Below are 24064 nucleotides of genomic sequence, written 5' to 3' on the forward strand. Positions count from 1 at the left end.
AGGCCATCTATATTTTTCTTCTTCTACTGCGTTTATGACTTGGTAAACAAACTGAAAGGGTGCATACTTCCACCTGGTGTGTGTTGTTCGAACAGGTATAAAGCCAAGGTTTGTAATTTACTGCCACTTGTAGTTATGGAATGTTTGCTCAAAAGTATAATTCATTGGCTGATCCCTTCTGATGACCTGAATGGAATTATGTGATTCTTCCTTAACCTATAGAAAGTCCAACCAAGTTGACTACTTAAAAATTGTAAAAGTCCTCAATGGCGCTGCCCATGCTAAAACAGGCTTTTGGGCACTAGAGTCCTCTATCATTCTCTATGGTTATCCCTTGAATATTGAATGATTGATGTGCCAAGGTTTGGTTTTTAATGCACTTTGTTATGGACAGACAGGACCTGAAGTAACCCGGACACTTATAAGAAATCCGCTATGCCCTCCGACGAACCATCAAACAGGCAAAGAGTCAATACAGGACTAAGATTGAATCGTACTACACCGGCTCTGACGCTCGTCGGATGTGGCAGGGCTTGAAAACTATTACAGACTACAAAGGGAAGCACAGCCGCGAGCTTCCCAGTGACACAAGCCTACCAGACGAGCTAAACCACTTCTATGCTCGCTTCGAGGCAAGCAACACTGAAGCATGCATGAGAGCACCAGCTGTTCCGGATGACTATGTGATCACGCTCTCCATAACCGATGTGAGTAAGACTTTTAAGCAGGTCAACATTCACAAGGCTGCAGGGCAAGACCGATTACCAGGACGTGTACTCCGAGCATGTTCTGACCAACTGGCAAGTGTCTTCACTGACATTTTCAACATGTCCCTGACTGAGTCTGTAATACCAACATGTTTCAAGCAGACCACCATAGTCCCCGTGCCCAAGGACACTAAGATAACCTGCCTAAATGACTACCGACCCGTAGCACTGACGTCTGTAGCCATGAAGTGCTTTGAAAGGCTGGTCATGGCTCACATCAACACCATTATCCCAGAAACCCTAGACCCACTCCAATTTGCACACCGCCCCAACAGATCCACAGATGATGCAATCTCTATTGCACTCCACACTGCCCTTTCCCACCTGGACAAGAGGAACACCTACGTGAGAATGCTATTCATTGACATCAGCTCAGCATTCAACACCATAGTGCCCTCAAAGCTCATCACTAAGCTAAGGATCCTGGGACTAAACACCTCCCTCTGCAACTGGATCCTGGACTTCCTGACGGGCCGCCCCCAGGTGGTAAGGGTAGGTAACAACACATCTGCCACACTGATCCTCAACACGGGGGCCCCTCAGGGGTGCGTGCTCAGTCCCCTCCTGTATTCCCTGTTCACCCATGACTGCATGGCCAGGCACGACTCCAACACCATCATTAAGTTTGCCGACGACACAACAGTGGTAGGCCTAATCACCGACAACAATGAGACAGCCTATAGGGAGGAGGTCAGAGACCTGGCCGTGTGGTGCCAGGATAACAACCTCTCCCTCAACGTGCCCAAGACAAAGGAGATGATTGTGGACTACAGGAAAAAAAAGAGGACTGAGCATGCCCCCATTCTCATCGACGGGGCTGTAGTGGAACAGATTGAGAGCTTCAAGTTCCTTGGTGTCCACATCACCAACGAACTATCATGGTCCAAACACACCAAGACAGTCGTGAAGAGGGCACGACAAAGCCTATTCCCCCTCAGGAGACTGAAAAGATTCGGCATGGGTCCTCATATCCTCAAAAAAGTATACAGCTGCACCATCGAGAGCATCCTGACTGGTTGCATCACCGCCTGGTATGGCAACTGCTTGGCCTCTGACCGCAAGGCACTACAGAGGGTAGTGCGTACAGCCCAGTACATCACTGGGGCCAAGCTTCCTGCCATCCAGGACCTCTATACCAGGCGGTGTCAGAGGAAGGCCCTCAAAATTGTCAAAGACTCCAGCCACCCTAGTCATAGACTGTTCTCTCTGCTACCGCACGGCAAGCGGTACCGGAGTGCCAAGTCTAGGTCCAAAAGACTTCTCAACAGCTTCTACCCCTAAGCCATAAGACTCCTGAACAGCTAATCATGTCTACCCGGACTATTTGCACTGCCCCCCCACCCCATCTTTTTACGCTGCTGCTACTCTGTTAATTATTTATGCATAGTCACTTTAACTCTACCCACATGTACATATTACTTCAACTACCTCAACTAGCCGGTGCCCCCGCACATTGACTCTGCACCGGTACCCCCCTGTATATATAGCCTCCCTACTGTTATTTTATTTTACTTCTGCTCTTTTTTTCTCAACACTTTTTTTGTTGTTGTTTTATTTTACTTTTTTATTAAAAATAAATGCACTGTTGGTTAAGGGCTGTAAGTAAGCATTTCACTGTAATGTCTGCACCTGTTGTATTCGGCGCATGTGGCCAATAAAATTTGATTTGATGTCAAAAATCATTCACCAATGTGTTTATACAGTACATCTAGAAAGGCTATAGTGGCTACGGTGGTCCTCTAGCTACACACGTCCCTGTTTCCAAGAAGACATTTAGGTTCAACTTACTGTCAGAAAAGAGCATCTCTCCCACTGTCTGCTTCACAGCCACATTTTTCAGAACATTGTAAACTGCCTGAAAAGCTTAGTGGAGAGACCAACAGCTAAATCAATGACAATTTATGGGGTAATGGTCAAGAATAATTTTATATTTTATCTTCTTTGTGACAATGGGAAAGACCATTTAGGGTCTCCTGAATAGACCAGATATGGCTCCCTCACTGTGCTGCTGGATGGGTCTTTTCAGATCAGATGGCTAGCAGTTCAAATACAATCCTCTCCAATGCTCAGATCTATTCAAAAGAGACAGCCTGCCAAGCTTTGATGTAGTGCCCCATTTCAGAAACAGTGGTTGTTCTAATATAATAACATATGCCATTTAGCAGACTCTTTTATCCAAAGCGACAGGTATGTGTGCATACATTTTACATACAGGTGGTCCCGGGAATCGAGCCCACTAACCTGCCGTTGCAAGCACCATGCTCTACCAATTGAGCTACAGAGGATCTCTAGGATCAAGGTTAAACCATGCTGTACTTTTATGCAGTTGCATGTATCATGTACTTAGTTTTTCATGTATGAACTATTACATGCAGGGCCTACATTCAAGTAAAGAATTTGCTCGGATCCTTACGGTAACTCCCTGATATCACACTGTGGACACAATGCGGAAGATACAGCTCCTCTACCACTGGTGGTACTGTAACCACCAAATAAGGTCATTTTAGCCCTTGATAACTCAACAGTCCAAAAAATCACACATGAAAAAAATGGCATTTCCTGTTAGTCCCAGTCTTCCTGTTTTGGAATGAATTGTTTTGTCTGCCTCCCAATCCCGTTTATTGACCCTGGTGGTGAGCATTTTAAACAATACCACAGAAACCCAACCTGACATCATCCACCCCTCCATGGGCGGGGTGGATATGATGAAAACCTCTCTCCTTTTCAGTTGAACCTCAAAGTTACTGTTTCATACTGTGGTTGTGTGTTCAAGGCCAGGATGAAACAGAACCATGTCAGCAGTAGTAGAATAGCCTATTCCCTCACTGCTATCCCAATTAGACCAGAGACTTCCTATGACCTCATCCGCCCCCATTCCCTAGTCTTAGTAAGAGGGGGACAATCATTGTCTGTGAATTTACGGCTACATATTAACCACCACCAGGGATTACGAGTAGGTTGTCTGTTTTCTTAGCATCCAAGCCAAAACACATGGAGAGTTATCATTGCTATGGAGATTGGAATACACTTTCAAACAGAAAAAGTTGGGCATATTTTTGGAGGTGCAAAATGGATGAGTTATGTTATGATATCTTTAATTACTGGAGTCTGCATTTGGCTCAAAATTCAGCTTTGTCCGTTTAATTTGAAATGGAGGTCCCGCTGCTAAGAATTGCTCCAATAGCCAATAGAATAAAATGTACAAATCTTTGAGAGATTAGTGGAAATGAGGAAGTTGTGGCCGCGTGCACATTAGTATTAGGTGTTGTGACAGATGGGTATGGATTTCATCCATATCAGTCGGAGGTTTTATCTAAAAAATATTAGGTAATTCAATACACAAAACTCTTCAAGTGTTAGAAACCACACTCATTGTCACGCTCTGGCTCCGGGACTTTGTATGTTGAGCCAGGGTGTGTTCGTTTCGTTGTGTTCTGTTTGGTTGGGTTGTTCTATGTGGTTGTATTTCTTTGTTTGGATGAGTGACTCCCAATCAGAGGTAACGAGTGTCAGCTGTTTGGCTCGTTGTCTCTGATTGGGAGCCATATTTATACTGTCTGTTTTCACCTTGTGTTTGTGGGTTTTTGTTCCTTGTCAGTCATTGTCTGAGGACGTTACGTATCGTTTATTGTTTTGTATTCGTGTGTGCACCTTACTATTAAAGTATGTTCGCTCAACACGCTGCGCCTTGGTCCTCTCTAACCAACGATCGTGACAGAAAAACCCACCTTAACCAGATCAAGCAGCGTGACGAGGAGAGAGGATGGACGTGGGAGGAGATGATTGCGAGTCTGGCAAGAGGGAGAGAGGCCTGGGCCACGGGGAGGAGAGACCCCCAGGAAATTTTTAGGGGGGGGCTCACGACGTCGGGGCAGCAGGTGTACGGGTTAGAGCGGTGCAAAGCGTTGGCAGAGAAGGCCGCCAGGTTAGGGGGGCCACTGGGCACAGAGGAGAGGGAAAGTGTGGAGGCACGGCGAGAGGTACTGGGGTGTGTTACCAGTCCGGCCCGTTCCTGATCCCTGCGTGGGGCCAGTGGTGTGTGTCCCCAGTACGGTCCGGCCTGTTCCTGCCATTCCCACCAAGGCAGTGGTGCGCGTCGTCAGCCCAGCCCGGCCTGTTCCTGCCATTCCCACCAAGTCTGTGGTGTGCGTCGACAGCCCGGCCCGGCCTGTTCCTGCCATTCCCACCAAGTCAGTGGTGCGCGTCGTCAGCCCAGCCCGGCCTGTTCCTGCCATTCCCACCAAGTCAGTGGTGCACGTCGTCAGCCCAGCCCGGCCGGTTCCTGCCATTCCCACCAAGTCAGTGGTGTGCGTCGACAGCCCAGCCCGGCCTGTCCCTGCTCCACGCACCAAGCCTACGAGGTGCGTCGCCAGTCCAGCCCGGCCTGTCCCTGCTCCACGCACAAAGCCTACGGTGTGCGTTGCCAGTCCAGCCCGGCCTGTTCCTGCTCCACGCACAAAGCCTACGGTGTGCGTCGCCAGCCCAGCCCGGCCTGTTCCTGCTCCACGCACAAAGCCTACGGTGTGCGTCGCCAGCCCAGCCCGGCCTGTCCCTGCTCCACGCACAAAGCCTACGGTGTGCGTCGCCAGCCCGACCCGGCCTGTTCCTGCCACTCGCACCAAACCAGGGGTGCGAGTCGCCAGCCTGGTCCAACCCGTTCCTGCTACTCGCACCAAGCCAGGGGTGCGAGGCGTCAGCCTGGTCCAGCCCGTTCCTGCTACTCGCACCAAACCAGGGATGCGAGTCGTCAGCCTGGTCCAGCTCGTTCCTGCTACTCGCACCAAACCAGGGAATGGAGTCGTCAGTCCGGTGAGGCCCGTTCCTGTTCCACGCACCAAGCCAGGGGCGCGTGTCGTCAGTCCGGCTCCGACCAGCGGGGCTAGACAGGACCAGGGGTACTTTGGGGGGTTGGAGAGGAGGTGGGGATCAGGGCCGGAGCCAGAACCACCGCCGAGGAGGTATGCCCACCCAGCCCTCCCTTGTTTAGCCCTTATTGAGGCGCGGTCGCAGTCCGCGCCTTTAGGGGGGGGTACTGTCACGCTCTGGCTCCGGGACTTTGTATGTTGAGCCAGGGTGTGTTCGTTTCGTTGTGTTCTGTTTGGTTGGGTTGTTCTATGTGGTTGTATTTCTTTGTTTGGATGAGTGACTCCCAATCAGAGGTAACGAGTGTCAGCTGTTTGGCTCGTTGTCTCTGATTGGGAGCCATATTTATACTGTCTGTTTTCACCTTGTGTTTGTGGGTTTTTGTTCCTTGTCAGTCATTGTCTGAGGACGTTACGTATCGTTTATTGTTTTGTATTCGTGTGTGCACCTTACTATTAAAGTATGTTCGCTCAACACGCTGCGCCTTGGTCCTCTCTAACCAACGATCGTGACACACATAATGAATACACACATTCAAAAACTTTAGAAAAATCAGTTTGTTTATTTTTAAACTATTGTGGTAATACAGTCTAGATTTTCAATTTCTCTCTGGGCACATTCCTCAAACTATGAACAAACTTTTTGCTCAGAAACCTTTCAGCCACTAAATAACACACAGATAGCGGTAATCAGCTGCCATTACCTCAGTTGTTTAAACCACATAATGCACTCTAAACCAGCTGTCTGTGCACTTTGCTAGATTCTCTCAAAATACCACAAAATAAATGGACTTCAGTGAAGCTCCCATCTAGCACTATGGCTCTATAATCAGCCAGGATGGAGTCAGATAGCTGAAGCAGGGCCATTCCCCTCAGCTCTTTCCTAAATGTCAGCCATCTAAACCTTTTTGTAGGGCTATCCAAGCTACCTTCCAGCCAGGCCTTGTTTTCCCAAATGGCCATCTAAAAATACCTCTCCAACCCCCAAGGTGAAAGCTAACAAAGGAAAATAATGCTATCCATGCGAAACGTGCTGAAAAAGAGCTCAGTCGGCTGATTTACAGGACTTTAATTTTCTATGGATGAAGGGTGTGAATTACATTTCAGTGTTTCTCACTTTCCACTGTTCTTCAGTGAGATGCAACCAGATCGCAGGCATTGGATGTATTTTGTTTAATCGCTGAACTACCTGTACATTTTGTCAATGTGTCAGACCATACAGAGGAATTTGAAAGAGTAAGAACATACATCATCTTTACTTTCACATACTGATAAATCACACACTATAATTTTACAACACGTAGCTTGTAATGCATTTCTATAATTCTTGGAACCCTAAGACAGTTGCCTGACACTTCAATTATCTGGCATATGAGCACTCTGCATGTAGACACTTGCTTTACCTAAAATTGACCAGTGTCTTCTGTTTTCAATTTACAGTTTCATAAAGAACAGGTTTCATTTTCAATTTCCTCCTGGTCTTTTCCATGTGACACCACAACACACTCAACCTGTCCTGAACCATCACACCATCACACCGTGACTGCATTCTCTGGTATTTAATTAATCCTCTGTGTGTGTGTTTGCCTGTGCGTGTGTGTGTGTGTGTGTTCTAGGAACAAAGTCTCCCTGTATGTCACGCCTTGTCTGATCAACAGGGTGCTGTCAGGTCCTTGTGGGGGAGCGGAGGTGTCTTAATCAGGTGTTGAAGGCTGTGATGGGCTCCTCAGAGGACTGTCGCTGAGCCCTGGAGGCCAGAGGCCAGAGGAAACGTGAGCGTCAGGACACTGTGGATAAATAGGCTCTGACAACTCCGAGTGAGATGAGAAAGTCAGAGCAGATACATCTGCTATGATCAACACGAGTGGAGGCTGAGGAGACAAACTTTTGCCTTCCTGTCACATGTCAAACTCTTCTCTGTTTCTCTATTGATGACAGTCTTGTTCATCCATGCAACACATTTTTGTTTTTAGTTTCATACTGTGCCTTTTGCAGAAAATAATGATCATGTGTATCTGTGCAAGTGTGCACACACCCCTCCTTTCTCCTCTTTGTCTCGCTTCATTCTCTATCATTGAAATTCTCTTCCGTGCAGATTCAATGCAGACAGTGTGCCTCCACAAGGCCTGTTGCTCACCTTCGTTGGGTTCGGGGAAGTTTAATAACGTGGGCTTCAAGGAGATGAGTTATCCGTCATTTCTGGGCCATATCAGTGAGGGACTCAGAATAAATGATGGCAGCTCTGTTGCTTTTCAGAGCTCTATTTTCTCTGAAGACATGCCAGTTCTCGTTCTGGTCCTTATTAAAATGGCCTAAATTATGCCCTTGTCAATAACTTTCCGTCCAATTGAAAAGTGTCCTTCAAGTTACTGCATGTCACTGTCTTTGGCAGTGTCTTGAAATCATCTGCCTTTGCTCATTTCTTCTCCCTGTTCCACTCTACAAACATTGAAAATGGCTAGTTCTTCTCTAAGAATACATTTTTGAAGATGTCGTAGTTTTGAAAGCTTTTCCTTTTTTTAAGCTAAGTGAATAAATCGTAGAGAAAAAAACACACAAAAAGCACAGCAAAGTATAGATTAGAGGAAAACCGATATTTGAAGTACTGTATTTGAAGACATATAACATCATGTTGAGTTAATGCATGTATAGTCTGACTTTTGATATAGTTTTGTGTTGGGAAGCAAAACATTTGTTTTAGTGATCAGAGTGATGATGAAACATTTAATTTTGTAACAGCAAGACACTAGAAGTAGCCTACAGGACAGCAATTAATAGGATAACAGTCAACAGTCCCTGAGAATTAGTGCTACAGTATGTCTCTCTGTCTCTTACTGTCATAACAGAGGCAACACAAAGATTGTGTATTTGTTGTAAAATAAATAATTCACCATACTGCCAGCTTCCTTCCTCCCCCCCCCCCCCCCCCCCCCCCCCCTCCCTCCCATCCCCTTCATCCTATTCTCACATTCCCCGGGAACCCGTGGATGATGATGATGTCACCAGATAATTCCACAGGTTCAGGAGGAAGGGAGTGGGTGCTAGAAGTAGTCGGGGCGGTGGGAGTGGGTGGTTTATGAGTGGGAGGAGGAAGGGCAGTGGATCATATCCCCCCAGAGGAAATGAGAGAGAGGCCCCTTGATTATGTTTAATACGTATCCGGATCCTTTTCCCCTTTTTTACTGTAACAATCATTTAAACAGCTGCAAAGGACAGCTGCAGTTACACATCCAGACACATGTGACCTCCTAGGCCAACCCAGCATGGCCGTGCACAGACCTTTCAGGGGGCAGGTGCAATATTTTTTATTTTAAAGGGCACCTCTCCCCCTTGAAATATTTTTAGGTTAGCTGGCTAGTTACAGTGCCTCCTAAAGACATGCTTACCATTGGGGAAAGAGGATGTGCTATCAGCTGATCATTGATGTTGATGATTTATGTAAATATGCTAGTTAGCTAGCTCCATTTCTTTCACTGAGTGTGATTTACCTCTGTCTTTCTGCCTCTCTCTGCTGCGCATATCAGCCAACCAGACTGAATATTGATGATGATGTAGGCTAAATCAAGTGTTATCAAGTAGCTTAGTGGCTAAGAGCGTTGTGCCAGTAATCGAAAGGTCGCTGGTTCTAATCCCCGAGCCGACTAGGTGAAAAATCTGCCGATGTGCCCTTGAGCAAGGCACTTAACCCTAATTGCTCATGTAAGTCGCTCTGGATAAGAGCGTCTGCTAAATGACGTAAATGTAAATGTTAATCAAAAGTTATGCTGCTGTGGCAGTATTGTTGAAATTTAAACTAGATAGCTAGCTATCTTCACACACTCAACCGGCGACTGCATCTCTCAACCCATGCATGTTTGGATACCGGGCGTTCGCAATCTCCATACAGGACAGACTGGGCAGAAGTCACAACCAGGTGCAGGCGAGCACTTTACAGAGCAGATCAACAGGCACAACCTGGGTGCAAATAATACGGACAGGTTGGGGGTGGTGAACTTGACAATGACTTGCGGGCAGTGGGTTCCGAACAACAATGACAAAAAATGTATACAAAACAAAAGAGCCCTATTTGTGCACGTGCCTGCAACCCAGTGGTGTCTACACCATCTACCCCATCGGACCGACTTCAGCTGTGCAGGTGTACTGTGACATGATCACTGATGGGGGGAAGTGGACCGTGTTCCAGAGGATGGACACCACAGTGAACTTCTACAGACCCTGGAGTCACTACAAGAGAGGGTTTGGGAATGCAGAAAGAGAGTACTGGCTGGGACTGGACAACAGCTTTCATCTCAACCTGAGGAAGAGGTATGAACTGACGGTGGACATGGAAGACTTTGCTGTTTCCCAGGTCCATGCCAAGTACTCATCTTTCTCCATTGGCCCAGAGTCCTTTGGGTACACACTACACATCAGCGGTTTCACCAATGGAGGAGAGGAGACACGTTGATGGCCCATCAAAATAGACATAAATTCTCAACCTTCGACAAAGATCAGGACAATTATTGTGGGAACTGTGCAAGAAAATATATAGGGGGGGGGGTTCTGGTTTAATGAATAACAGACTACAAATCCCAATGGGGTGTATGTATGGGTAGTGGACATAACACATACTATGGTATCAGTGTTATCCATATAAATTAAAACCAGTAGATAGTGATAGCGCTGACGTCATCCATGTATTCCTAGGGAAAACTCCCGATGGCACATGAAGCCAGAAGTATTTGAATTTGAAGCGCTCCATATTGCTGAATTGGGCTAAATGGCACCAAAAAATTGCTAAGGATCATGGTGAAAGTAACCTTAACTAGAAAAGGATCATGGTCGATGTAGTTGTTTTCATCCTGCCTGAGAGAGTCAGCCTTAATGTCTATGACATGAGGGTGCGAGCTTCCTCGTTGCTTGCCGGCCCGTAATTGGTTTGTGTCAGCACGTGGTCCTGTGTGACGACAAATGTAGTTGTTAGAATGGATCACTATTTGATTAAATATCTCGATTTGTAGCGAACTTTAAAATAATGAACCATGGGGATCGAAATTGATCATAATAAATAAATTTTAGAGCCCAAACGGACGTCTACATTTTTGGGGTTTGGCCGTTCTGGTGATCGTAATTTACATAGGCTTTCTAGGGCAGACCAGGGCTTTTGGTACCACTAGGTTTGCTACGCAGTAGCCGGCCAGCAGAGCTTATGACTTCACGCTCTAGACTGGACACTGGGGGCCTGTCTTATCTGGATACACTGGAAAGGTTATTATTACTCTCTTAAGTCCATCAGTATGAAAATCAGACCTGTTGTCTCCCGGGCCACATGCAAGGCATATGGTTCAACAGAGTCTTCAAGAGTTTAGAAGGGGATGATGTGGGTTGTAAACTACATGAGTTGGAATCTGAATTACATTATTTCCTAAATCTCACTCTCTCTCTCATCTTAAAAACTATATAGGCCATATTCTTGGACTGGGTGTTCTCTTAAACTGTGATAAGGTTTTTTATCCTTTGACTTTGATTATGAAAATGTCTCAAATGTATAATCTGGTCCTAGATTTACATTTGACATTTTAGTCATTTAGAAAACGCTCTTATCCAGAGCGACTTACAGTTAGTGAGTGCATACATTTTTTCATACTGGCCCCCCGTGGGAAACAAACCCACAACCCTGGCGTTGCAAGCGCCATGCTCTACCAACTGAGCTAGATCAGCCTTTAGTAAGATTGATGATGTTATGGTAGCAGCCCAGAATTACACACAGCTGTTACAAGTTCAATATTTGTCCCAAGGCTTTTAGGCAATACGTGTTTAAAGATCACCCGACTCATTTTGCCTAGAAGTACAGGGAGTGTTTGTAGATCAGGATGTAGATGTTTGGGAATAGCGTACACATAAGGGATTAACACTAGAAATCCGGATCCAGTGAATTTCCGAAAATGCTCCATCTCATTTCCTGTCTTCCCAAGGCCAGGATTATCTTTGATTGGAAATGGGAAAACATTGGATAAGTAGCTTGTGCAACTGCATGCTGAGCAATACATGACTAAAACATAATCCTGGGTAATTGTGTTATCGCTATAGTCTGTATGTCATGTTGTGATCACACCAGTATCTATCTATTCTTTTTGAGACAGCCAACAAGACAACACTATCAATAAAACATTCCTGGACAGTACTGAGCATGTTTGTTAGGGAAAAAAGAAGCCTTTCCTGGAAAATATCTAAACCTATTACACATGAACAGACTGCAGTGTGAATTAAAACTCCCTTGGGATAGGATTGGACATCAGGAAATAGGATTGTATCAATGATATCGGATAGCAACTACTGGGACATTACATGTACTGAATGCAATCTATTTATGGGGTAAATCCATTCGAATTCAATCACTTTTTGACAGCACCCCTTTTGATTTGAACAAAACCTTCCATACATACAGTATTTGCCATTGTAGACCTGAATGCCAAAACATTTAAGAGATAAAGGTGCTCAAAGTTGACCTATTTTGCATACCACACCATACCATGAGACATCCATGTCTTCATCACTGGAAAAGATAAACGGTTCAGATTGATATCATTTAAAGCTTACAAACATACAGTAGTTGTCAAACTATTACATAATTCCTTGAAAAAAAACATAAATTATCAAAAAATGTGTAAACTACGATTTCTTTCATATTCGCAAATGTTGTAGCGTAGACCCTATTTTACAATATCTGAGGTTTTTGGGACTAAAATAGAAATGTCTACTTTCAAATGGTACCACAAAGATAGTTGGAGGTTCACACATTAGAGAATGTTGACTTGAATGGGAATATCTGTAGTTTTAAATTATACTGTGAATCCTCCATAGGAAACCTATTGAAATCATAGAAACATATATAATAAAATAGACACGACAATTTAAATTGACATTCAACACTGGGTGGACAGGCGGCCATCTTTGTGGTAGTAATTAGAAGATACAATTTCAATTCAGTTAAAATATCAATGGTGTACCAGCCAAATTGGAGTTGTCTGAAGGGATAGGTCCATTCTATGAATTCTATTTCTGTGATTGAAATTACACCCACCCTGTATTCAAGAGCATGTTGTGTCTCAGCCAATGGCAGGTACAACACAAAAACCTCAGATTATGTAAAGTAGGGTCTAAACTACAACATATGCAAATATGGAAACAATCGGAGGTTACAGTTTTTAGATAATTTCTGTTTGTTAAATGGCATAAAGAAAACATTTTTCAAGAAATTATAAAATAGTTTGACAACCCTGTTTGTCAGCTTTTAAATTATATCAAACTCAACCATGCATCTTTTCCAGTGAGACATGGATGTCTCATGGTAGGGTGGGTTATGCAAAATAGGTCAACTTTGAGAACCTTTATCTCCTGAAAGTTTTGGCACTTTCTTGTGTTCTCGTTTATCTGGCTGCAAGTAATGTCCGTACACTGGCCAGTCCTGCTGATGTTTGGTTTATCAGTACAAGGATTCACAATAATAATATGACATCATGACAACAAAATGTGATTGGTTGGAGTCGAGCACACACATTCTTGGACCAACAATGAGAATCTCTGTCATGTTTGATAAAAGTCACTAATACAAATGTGTGTCAGATGTTAAATCCTTGTTATGTGTTTTCCTATCTGGATAGCGTGGAGCTGATTATTTCCATGCTATGAAAGCTATTGTGCATGTGTCTCTCTCTTTCCAATACATCCCGGGAGAATGGACCAGAGGCTTAGTGAAGATCTGTATTGACTGGCCACCTGGTCCCATTGACAAACTAAAGCCTGCATGTACAGATGTAGGATCTCAGCAGGAAATGCAAACGTATAGTGTATTCAACATTTAAAAAGGCTTCTAAAGTTGTTAATTTCCACTTAAAAATGTCAGACTTGATTTGCCCTAACAAAAAATGTATAAACCCCTACAAAAATGTCCATTAATTATAATCCACACAATAATTCACATTGCCTGTTGCTACAGGATTATTTTCCTGCTGTCAAAACTGGTCAAATTAAGATTCTAAACCTGTATCAACTCATTCTTTTCATAGCTCATTCCCTCCACAAATAACCATTCACAAATAATTGTCCAGTCTGAGGAGAAAATCAGACGGTTGTGATCGACAGACGCAAGTCACATGTCGTTGATATGTGACTGAATGAAAGTATGTGTGAAGCTGGTTTTGTAGTTATGCCTGGAGCGAAGAGTCTACTGTGTTTGAAATAGTTATACATGAGTCAGCATATCATGTAGATAGGCAGTTTTATCTAAATGCCTCTGCATTTATTTTCTATTTGCTTTAACTTAACAACGTTTTCTACTACTATTATTCTCCTTTAAGGAGTAACTGCTCGTGTTTAATGCTGGTCATGTGGAGATGTAAAGGGGTCATGGGTTATTAACGCCTCCTCTCCATATACCTATTTTTGTCAGTCTACCTCAGAGTCATAAATATAGAGAGTTGGGCCAATGCAGTTTCTGTCTGAACGTTCCGAGAGCCTATGAAGCCTATGAACATACGAAGATGTCCAGTGTAAGCAGATACACTACATGACCAAAATTATGTGGACGTCTGCTTGTCGAACATCTCATTCTAAAATCATGGGCATTAATATGGAGTTTGTCCCCCCTTTGCTGCTATAACAACCTCCGTTCTTCTGGGCTGGCTTTCCACTAGATGTTGGAACATTGCTGCGGGGACTTGCTTCCATTCAGCCAAGAGCGTTAGTGAGGTCGGGCACTGATGTTGGGCGATTAGGCCTGTCTTGCAGTCAGCGTTTCAATTCATCCCAAAGGTGTTCGATGGGGTTGAGGTCAGGGCTCTGTGCAGGCCAGTCAAGTTCTTCCACACCAATCTCGAAAAACAATTTCTGTATGGACCTCGCTTTGTGCACCGGGGTATTGTCATGCTGAAACAGGAAAGGGCCTTCCCTGAACTGTTGCCACAAAATTGGAAGCACAGAATCATCTATAATTTAATTGTATACTGTAGCATTAAGAGTTCCCTTCACTGGAACAAAGGGGCCTAGCCCGAACCATGAAAAACAGCCTCAGAACATTATTCCTCCTTCACCAAACTTTACAGTTGGCACTATGCATTGAGGCAGGTAGCGTTCTCCTGGCATCCGCCAAACCCAGATTCATCCGTCGGACTGCCAGATGGTGAAGCGTGATTCATCACTCCAGAGCATGCATTTCCACTGCTGCAGAATCCAATGGCGGCAAGCTTTACTCCACTCCAGCCTTCTCTTGGCATTGCGCATGGTGATCATAGGCTTGTGTGCGGCTGCTCGACCATGGAAACCCATTTCATGAAGGTTCCGACCAACAGTTCTTGTGCTGACGTTGCTTCCAGAGGCAGACGTTTCCACTTCACAATAACAGCACTTAGAGTTGACCGGGGCAGCTCTAGCAGGGCAGAAATTTGACTTGTTGGAAAGGTGGCATCCTATGACGGTGCTACGTTGAAAGTCACTGAGCTCTTCAGTAAGGCCATTCTACTGCCAATGTTTGTCTATGGAGATCGCATGGCTGTGTGCTCGATTTTATACACCTGTCAGCAACTGGTGTGGCTGAAATAGCCGAATCCACTAATTTGAAGGGGTGTCCACATACTTTTGTGTATATAGTGTATGTAATTTGTTGACACCACAACACAGTACAAATCAAATCAAATCAAATTGTATTTGCCACATGTGCCGAATACAACATGTGTAGACCTTACAGTGAAATGCTTACTTACAAGCCCTTAACCAACAATGCAGTTACAAAAAAAAGTTAAGTAAGTTTCAGTTTGTCAGTGATGTGTACGCCAAGGAACTTGAAGCTTTCCACCTTCTCCATTGCGGTCCCGACGATGTGGATAGGGGGGTGCACCCTCTGCTGTTCCCTGAAGTCCACGATCATCTCCTTTATTTTGTTGACGTTGAGTGAGAGGTTATTTTCCTGGCACCACACTCCCAGAGCCCTCACCTCCTCCCTGTAGGCTGTCTCATCATTGTTGGTAATCAAGCCTACTACTGTTGTGTCGTCTGCAAACTTGATGATTGAGTTGGAGGTGTGCTTGGCCACGCAGTCATGGGTGTACAGGGAGTACAGGAGGGGGCTGAGCACACACCCTTGTGGGGCCCCAGTGTTGAGGATCAGCGAAGTGGAGATGTTGTTTCCTACCTTCACCACCTGGGGCGGCCCGTCAGGAAGACCAGGACCAAGTTGCACAGGGCGGGGTTTAGACCAAGGGCCTCAAGCTTAATGATGAGCTTGGAGGGTACTATGGTACTATGCTGAGCTATAGTCAATGAACAGAATTCTTACATAGGTATTCCTCTTGTCCAGAAGGGATAGGGTAGTGTGCAGTGTGATGGTGGTTGCATCGTCTGTGGATCTATTGGTGCGGTAAGCAAATTGAAGTGGGTCTAGGGTGACAGGTAAGGCAGAGGTGATATGATACTTGACTAGTCTCTCAAAGCACTTCATGATGACAGAGGTGAGTGCTACGGGGCGATAGTCATTTAGTTCAGTTACCTTTGCTTTCTTGGGTACAGGAACAATGGTGGCCATCTTGAAGCATGTGGGAACAGAAGACTGGGAAAGGGAGAGATTGAATATGTCCGTAAACACACCAGCCAGCTGGTCTGCGCATGCTCTGAGGACGCGGCTAGGGATACCGTCTGGGCCGGCAGCCTTGCAGTGGTTTACATGCTTAAATATCTTACTAACATCGGCCACAGAGAAGGAGAGGCCACAGTCCTTGGTAGTGGGCCTCGTCGGTGGAACTGTGTTATCCTCAAAGCGGGCGAAGAAGGTGTTTAGCTTGTCTGGAAGCGAAACATCGGTGTCGGCGATGTGGCTGGTTTTCCTTTTGTAGTCCGTGATTGTCTGGAGACCCTGCCACATTCGTCTCGTGTCTGAGCCGTTGAATTGCGACTCCACTTTGTCTCTATACTGATGTTTTGCCAGTTTAATTGCCTTGCGGAGTGAGTAGCTACACTGTTTGTATTCTGCCATATTCCTAGTCACCTTGCCATGGTTAAATGTGGTGGTTTGCGCTTTCAGTTTTGCGCGAATGCTGCCATCTATCCACGGTTTCTGGTTAGAGTAGGTTTAATAGTCACAGTTGGCACAACATCACCTATACACTTCCTGATAAACTCAGTCACCGTTTCAGTGTATTCGTCTAAATTATTTTCGCAAGCTACCCGGAACATATCCCAGTCCACGTGATCAAAACAATCTTGAAGTGTGGATTCCGATTGATCAGACCAGCGTGGTATAGTCCTTAGCACGGGTACTTCCTGTTTGAGTTTCTGCCTATAGGAAGGGAGGAGCAAAATGGAGTCGTGGTCAGATTTGCCGAAAGGAGGGCGGGGGAGGGCCTTATAACCATCCCAGAAGTTCTAATAGCAATGGTCGAGGATTTTAGCAGTGCGAGTAAAACAGTCGATATGTTGATAGAACTTCGGCAGCCTAGTCCTCAAATTTGCTTTGTTAAAATCCCTGGCTACAATAAATGCAGCCTCAGGATATGTGGTTTGCAGTTTACATAAAGTCCAGTGAAGTTCTTTGAGGGCTGTCGTGGTATCGGCTTGAGGGGGGATATACACGGCCATGACTATAACCGAAGAAAATTATCTTGGGAGATAATATGGTCGGCATTTGATGGTGAGGTATTCTAGGTCGGGTGAACAGAAGGACTTGAGTTCCTGTATGTTACTACAATTACACCATGAGTGGTTAATCATGAAACACACACCTCTGCCCTTCTGCTTCCCGGAGAGATATTTTTGACCGATTTTGACAGAATGTCCCCAGAGAGCCAAAGTATTTTACAGGCCTTGGTGTCTCTCTGGAAAGAAATCCTTGCCCAGAGCTCGTTGAGCTTGTTAACCAGAGACTGAACATTAGCGAGTAGTATACTTGGAAGCGGTGGGTGGTGTGCGCACCTCCAAAGTCGAACCAGCAGGCCGCTCCGAGTGCCTCTCCTCCGCCGGCGATGTTTTGGGTCAGCCGCTGGAATCAGTTCAATTGCCATGGGGAGAGCAAACAAAGGATATGCTTCGGGAAAGTCGTATTCCTGGTCGTAATGCTGGTGAGTTACCGCCGCTCTGATATCCAATAGTTTTTCCCGGCTGTATGTAATGATACAAAACACTTTCTGAGCTAATAATGTAAAATATAATATATAAAGAAACAAAATACCGCAAAGTTTCCTAAGAGCTAGTCACGAGGCCGCCATCCTCATCGGTGCCAGGTACTTGTCTTAAGGCCTTGTCTACTACATCTTCAACAGAACATCTTGTTTTGTCTATAGGATCCTTTGTTCGTACCTTCCGAGGCAATTCCACTGATCCCATGGCCTGCCACAAGAAGCCGTCAACGGAGAAAAGGATTTCGGAGTGGGCTTTCAGTCCGACTCAGGAGGCGTGCATACCATCCACCGCTTCCGAGTATATTACTCGCTAATGTTCAGTCTGTGGACAATAAAGTAGACGAGCTCAGGGCGAGGATCTCCTTCCAGAGAGACATCAAGGACCATAACATACTCTGTTTCACGGAATCATGTCTCTCTCCAGATATACTGTCCCTGTCCATACAGCCAGAGGGGTTCTCCGTGCATCGCACGGACAGGAAGAAAGAACTCTCCGGGAAAAAGAAAGGCAGAGGTGTATGTTTCATGATTAATTGTGTGATTGTGGTAACGTATAGGAACTCAAGTCCTTTTGTTCTCCCCCCCCCCCCCCCCCTTCCGGGACGGCTACAAGGTCTCCCCTGCCTTCCCATAAGCAAATCAGATCTCGCCTCCATTCTGCTCCTCCCCTCCAATAGGCAGAAACTTAAACAGGAAGTATCCGTGGTAAGGACTGATCAACGTTGGTCTGACCAATTGGAATCTATGATTCAAGAATGTTTTGATCACGTAGACTGGGATATGTTCCGGGTTGCCTCTGAGAATAGCATTGATGTATACACTGACTCGGTGACTGAGTTCATAAGGAAGTACATAGAGGATGTTGTTCCCACTGTGACGATTAGAACTTATCCAAACCATGGCTAGATGGCAGAATTTGCGCAAAACTGAAAGCGAGAACCACCGCATTTAACCATGGCAAGGTGACTTGGAACGTGGACAAGTATAAACAGTCCAGCTATGCCCTCTGTAAGGCAATCAAACAGGCAAAACGTCAGTACAGAGACAAAGTGGAGTCGCAATTCAATGGCTCAGACAAGACACTCCAGACAATCACGGATTATAAAGGGAAAACCAGCCACATCGCGGACACCGATGCCTTGCTCCCGGACAAGCTAAACACCTTCTTCGCCTGCTTCGAGGAAAACACCACCGCTCACGAGGACTGTGAGCTCTCGTTCTCCATGTCCGACGTGAGTAAGACATTAAGCATCTTAACCCTCGCAAGGCTACCGGTCCAGACGGCATCCCAAGCCGCGTCCTCAGTGCATGTGCAGACCAGCTGGCTGGAGTGTTTACGGACATATTCAATCTCTCCCTATTCCAGTCTGTTGTCCCCACTTACCCAAGAAAGTGAAGGTAACCGAACTAAATGACTATCGCCCCGTGGCACTCACTTCTGTCATCATAAAGTGCTTTGAGAGGCTAGTTAAGGATAATTTCACCTCCACCTTACCCAACACTCTAGACCCACTACAATTTGCATACCGCCCCAACAGAGCCAAGGATTACACAATTGCCATCGCACTGCACACTGCCCTATCCCATCTGGACAACAGGAATACCTATGTAAGAATGCTGTTCATCAACTACAGCTCAGCTTTCAACACCATAGTGCCCTCCAAGCTAATCAATAACTCGTGCCCTGGGTCTGAATCCCACAATGTGCAACTGGGTCCTGGACTTCCTGATGGGCCAACCCCAGGTGGTGAAGGTATGCAACACCTCTGCTACGCTGATCCTCAACACGGGGGCCCCACAAGGGTGGGTGCTCAGCCCCCTCCTGTACTCCTTGTTCGCCCATGACTGCGAGCCCTCCAACTCAATGATCAAGTTTGCAGTGGTAGGCCTGATTACCATTAACGATGAGACAGCCTACAGGGAGGAGGTGAGGGCCCTGCGGAGTGGTGCCAGGAAAATAACCTCTCCCTCAACGTCAACAAAACAAAAGCGCTGATAGTGGACTTCAGGAGACAGCAGAGAGAGCACGCCCGCATCCACATTGACTGGGTGTGAGTGGAGAGGGTGAAAAGCTTCAAGTTCCTTGGTGTGCACATCACTGACAACGTGAATTGGTCCATCCACATAGACAGTGTGGTGAAGAAGGTACAACAGCGCCTCTTCAACCTCAGGAGGCTGACGAAATTTGGCTTGGCCCCTAAGACCCTCACAAACTTCTACAGATGCACCATTGAGAGCATTCTGTCAGACTTTATCACCGCCTGGTACGGTGATTGCACGGTCCGCAACTGCAGGGTTCTCCAGAGGGTGGTGTGGTCAGCCTAACGTATCACCGGGAGCACACTGCCTGCCCTCCAGGACATCTACAGCACCCGGTGTCACAGGAAGGCCAAGAAGATCATCAAGGACCTCAGCCACCCTGAACATACAGTTGAAGCCGGAAGTTTACATACACTTAGGTTGGAGTCATTAAAAATCGTTTTTCAACCACTCCACAAATTTCTTGTTAACAAACTATAGTTTTGGCAAGTCGGTTAGGACATCTACTTTGTGCATGACACAAGTAATTTTTCCAACAATTGTTTACAGACAGATTATTTCACTTATAATTCACTGTGTCACAATTCCAGTGGGTCAGAAGTTTACATACACTAAGTTGACTGTGCCTTTAAACAGCTTGGAAAATTCCAGAAAATGATGTCATGGCTTTAGAAGCTTCTGATAGGCTAATTAACATAATTTGAGTGAATTGGAGGTGTACCTGTGGATGTATTTCAAGGCCTACCTTCAACCTCAATGCCTCTTTGCTTGACATCATGGGAAAATCAAAAGAAATCAGCCAAGACCTCAGAAAAAGAATTGTAAACCTCCACAAGTCTGGGTCATCTTTGGGAGCAATTTCCAAATGCCTGAAGTTACCACGTTCATCTGTACAAACAATAGTACGCAAGTATAAACACCATGGGACCACGCAGCCGTCATACCGCTCAGGAAGGAGACGCGTTCTGTCTCCTAGAGATTAATGTACCTTGGTGCTAAAAGTGCAAATCAATCTTAGAACAACAGCATGGCCATAATGACCATCGTTACGTTTGGAGGAAAAAGGGGATAGCTTGCAAGCCGAAGAACAACATCCCAACCGTGAAGCACGGGGTGGCAGCCTCATGCTGTGGGGGTGCTTTGCTGCAGGAGGGACTGGGGCACTTCACAAAATAGATGGCATCATGAGGAAGCAAAACACATCTCAGGACATCAGTCAGGAAGTTAAAGCTTGGTCGCAAATGGGTCTTCTAAATGGACAATGACCCCAAGCATACTTCCAAAGTTGTGGCAAAATGGCTTAAGGACAACAAAGTCAAGTTATTGGAGTGGCCATCACAAAGCCCTGATCTCAATCCTATAGAAAATTTGTGGGCAGAACTGAAAAAGCGTGTGCGAGCAAGGAGGCCTACAAACCTGACTCAGTTACCCGAAATGTTTGACCCAAGTTAAAGAATTTAAAGGCAATGCTACCAAATACTAATTGAGTGTATGTAAACTTCTGACCCACTGGGAATGTGATTAAAGAAATAATAGCTGAAAGAAATAATTCTCTCTACTATTATTCTGACATTTCACATTCTTAAAATAAAGTGGTGATCCTAACTGACCTAAGACAGGGCATTTTTACTAGGATTAAATGTCAGGAATTGTGAAAAACAGAGTTTAAATGTATTTGGCTAAGGTGTATGTAAACTTCCGATTTCAACTGTAAGTCACTGTTACTAGTCGGCTACCAACCGGTACTCAACCCTGCACCTTAGAGACGGCTGCCGTATGTACATAGTCATTGAACACTGTTCACTTGAATCATGTTTACCTACGGTTTTACCCACTTCATATGTACAGTGAGGGAAAAAAGTATTTGATCCCCTGCTGATTTTGTACGTTTGCCCACTGACAAAGACATGATCAGTCTATAATTTTCATGGTAGGTTTATTTGAACAGTGAGAGACAGAATAACAACAAAAAAATCCAGAAGAACGCATGTAAAAAATGTTATAAATTGATTTGCATTTTAATGAGGGAAATAAGTATTTGACCCCCTCTCAATCAGAAAGATTTCTGGCTCCCAGGTGTCTTTTATACAGGTAACGAGCTGAGATTAGGAGCACACTCTTAAAGGGAGTGCTCCTAATCTCAGTTTGTTACCTGTATAAAAGACACCTGTCCACAGAAGCAATCAATCAATCAGATTCAAAACTCTCCACCATGGCCAAGACCAAATAGCTCTCCAAGGATGTCAGGGACAGGATTGTAGACCTACACAAGGCTGGAATGGGCTACAAGACCATCGCCAAGCAGCTTGGTGAGAAGGTGACAACAGTTGGTGCGATTATTTGCAAATGGAAGAAACACAAAATAACTGTCAATCTCCCTCGGCCTGGGGCTCCATGCAAGATCTCACCTTGTGGAGATGTAATGATCATGAGAACGGTGAGGAATCAGCCCAGAACTACACGGGAGGATCTTGTCAATGATCTCAAGGCAGCTGGGACCATAGTCACCAAGAAAACAATTGGTAACACACTACGCCGTGAAGGACTGAAATCCTGCAGCGCCCGCAAGGTCCCCCTGCTTAAGAAAGCACATATACAGGGCTGTCTGAAGTTTGCCAATGAACATCTGAATGATTCAGAGGAGAACTGGGTGAAAGTGTTGTGGTCAGATGAGACCAAAATGGAGCTCTTTGCCATCAACTCAACTCGCCGTGTTTGGAGGAGGAGGAATGCTGCCTATGACCCCAAGAACACCATCCCCACCGTCAAACATGGAGGTGGAAACATTATGCTTTGGGGGTGTTTTTCTGCAAGGGGACAGGACAACTTCACCGCATCAAAGGGACGATGGACGGGGCCATGTACCGTCAAATCTTGGGTGAGAACCTCCTTCCCTCAGCCAGGGCATTGAAAATGGGTCGTGGATGGGTATTCCAGCATGACCATGACCCAAAACACACGGCCAAGGCAACAAAGGAGTGGCTCAAGAAGATGCACATTAAGGTCCTGGAGTGGCCTAGCCAGTCTCCAGACCTTAATCCCATAGAAAATCTGTGGAGGGAGCTGAAGTTTCGAGTTGCCAAACTTCAGCCTCGAAAGCTTAATGACTTGGAGAAGATCTGCAAAGAGGAGTGGGACAAAATCCCTCCTGAGATGTGTGCAAACCTGGTGGCCAACTACAAGAAACGTCTGACCTCTGTGATTGCCAACAAGGGTTTTGCCACCAAGTATTAAGTCATGTTTTGCAGAGGGGTCAAATACTTATTTCCCTCATTAAAATGCAAATCCATTTATAACATTTTTGACATGCATTTTTCTGGATGTTTTTGTTGTTATTCTGTCTCTCACTGTTCAAATTAACCTACCATTAAAATGATAGACTGATCATGTCTTTGTCAGTGGGAAAACGTACAAAATCAGCAGGGGATCAAATACTTTTTTACCTCACTGTATATACAGTATTCTAGGGAAGGCTCATCCTATATAACTACTGCTGTACACACGTTTTCTATTCATATACTGTCCAAATCAGGGCCGGTCCTTGCCTTTTTGCCACCCTAGGCGAGACCAAAAAATGGCCCCGCAAAACTAGAATAGTCCCAGTAAGCAAAAATACATATTTTCCAGGCATTGAAGTTAGGTTCAATTTAGGTTCTGAATGAAAGGTGAAAATAGGTATTTTCCAGATGTTTAAAATACTTATTTTCTAGGATGTTGAAAAGGCGTCAAAGACGTTGAAAAATATGTATTTTCCGGACGTTGAAATCAGGTTCATTTTCGGTCCTGGACCAAATTCGAACCAAACATAGACGTCTATGATTGGTTCAGATTTGGTCCGGACCAGAGCAAAAACCAATGTCAGTGGATGTGGAAAACAAGGCCAGTCCGGACTGCACCAAAAAAAGACGTCCAAAACGCATCGGCCCATTCTTACTTGGGTGTAGGCTACCATGTCGGCCAGCAATGGAATTTTATGAATGCCCATCCATGTGGTAGACCCACCATTTGTAAAACAGGCTTTTTCATTGGCTTTATTAGTCCTGATTCCTGTGACTAATCAATTTGGCTATTTAAGCTCTGAATATCAGCTACCCAACTGTTTAAGAGTTATCGTGAGCCTATCTGCAATGTATTTACACAGCAGGAAATGCTATGATCAGCTTGTCAAAAATGTACGGATACAAACTTGAAACCACTGATCATGACAATGGGGTGAAACTCCTGGACAACAGTTGTGATTGTCCGTTCC

The 24064-nt window shown here is 45.2% G+C and overlaps 1 pseudogene across 1 annotated transcript in view; it reads left to right on the top strand.

Annotated features, from left to right (window-relative positions):
• The first annotated feature begins 9659 nt into the window (after window positions 1–9659).
• Window positions 9660–24064, top strand: part of LOC311127459 (microfibril-associated glycoprotein 4-like) — a 107914-nt pseudogene continuing 93509 nt past the window's right edge. Inside the window, exon 1 of the transcript in view lies at window positions 9660–10214. The product of the transcript in view is annotated as a microfibril-associated glycoprotein 4-like (transcript). The remainder of the gene's footprint in view (window positions 10215–24064) is intronic.

Source organism: Coregonus lavaretus, assembly GCF_964263955.1.
Source record: "Coregonus lavaretus genome assembly, chromosome: 4".
Lineage (NCBI taxonomy): Eukaryota > Metazoa > Chordata > Actinopteri > Salmoniformes > Salmonidae > Coregonus > Coregonus lavaretus.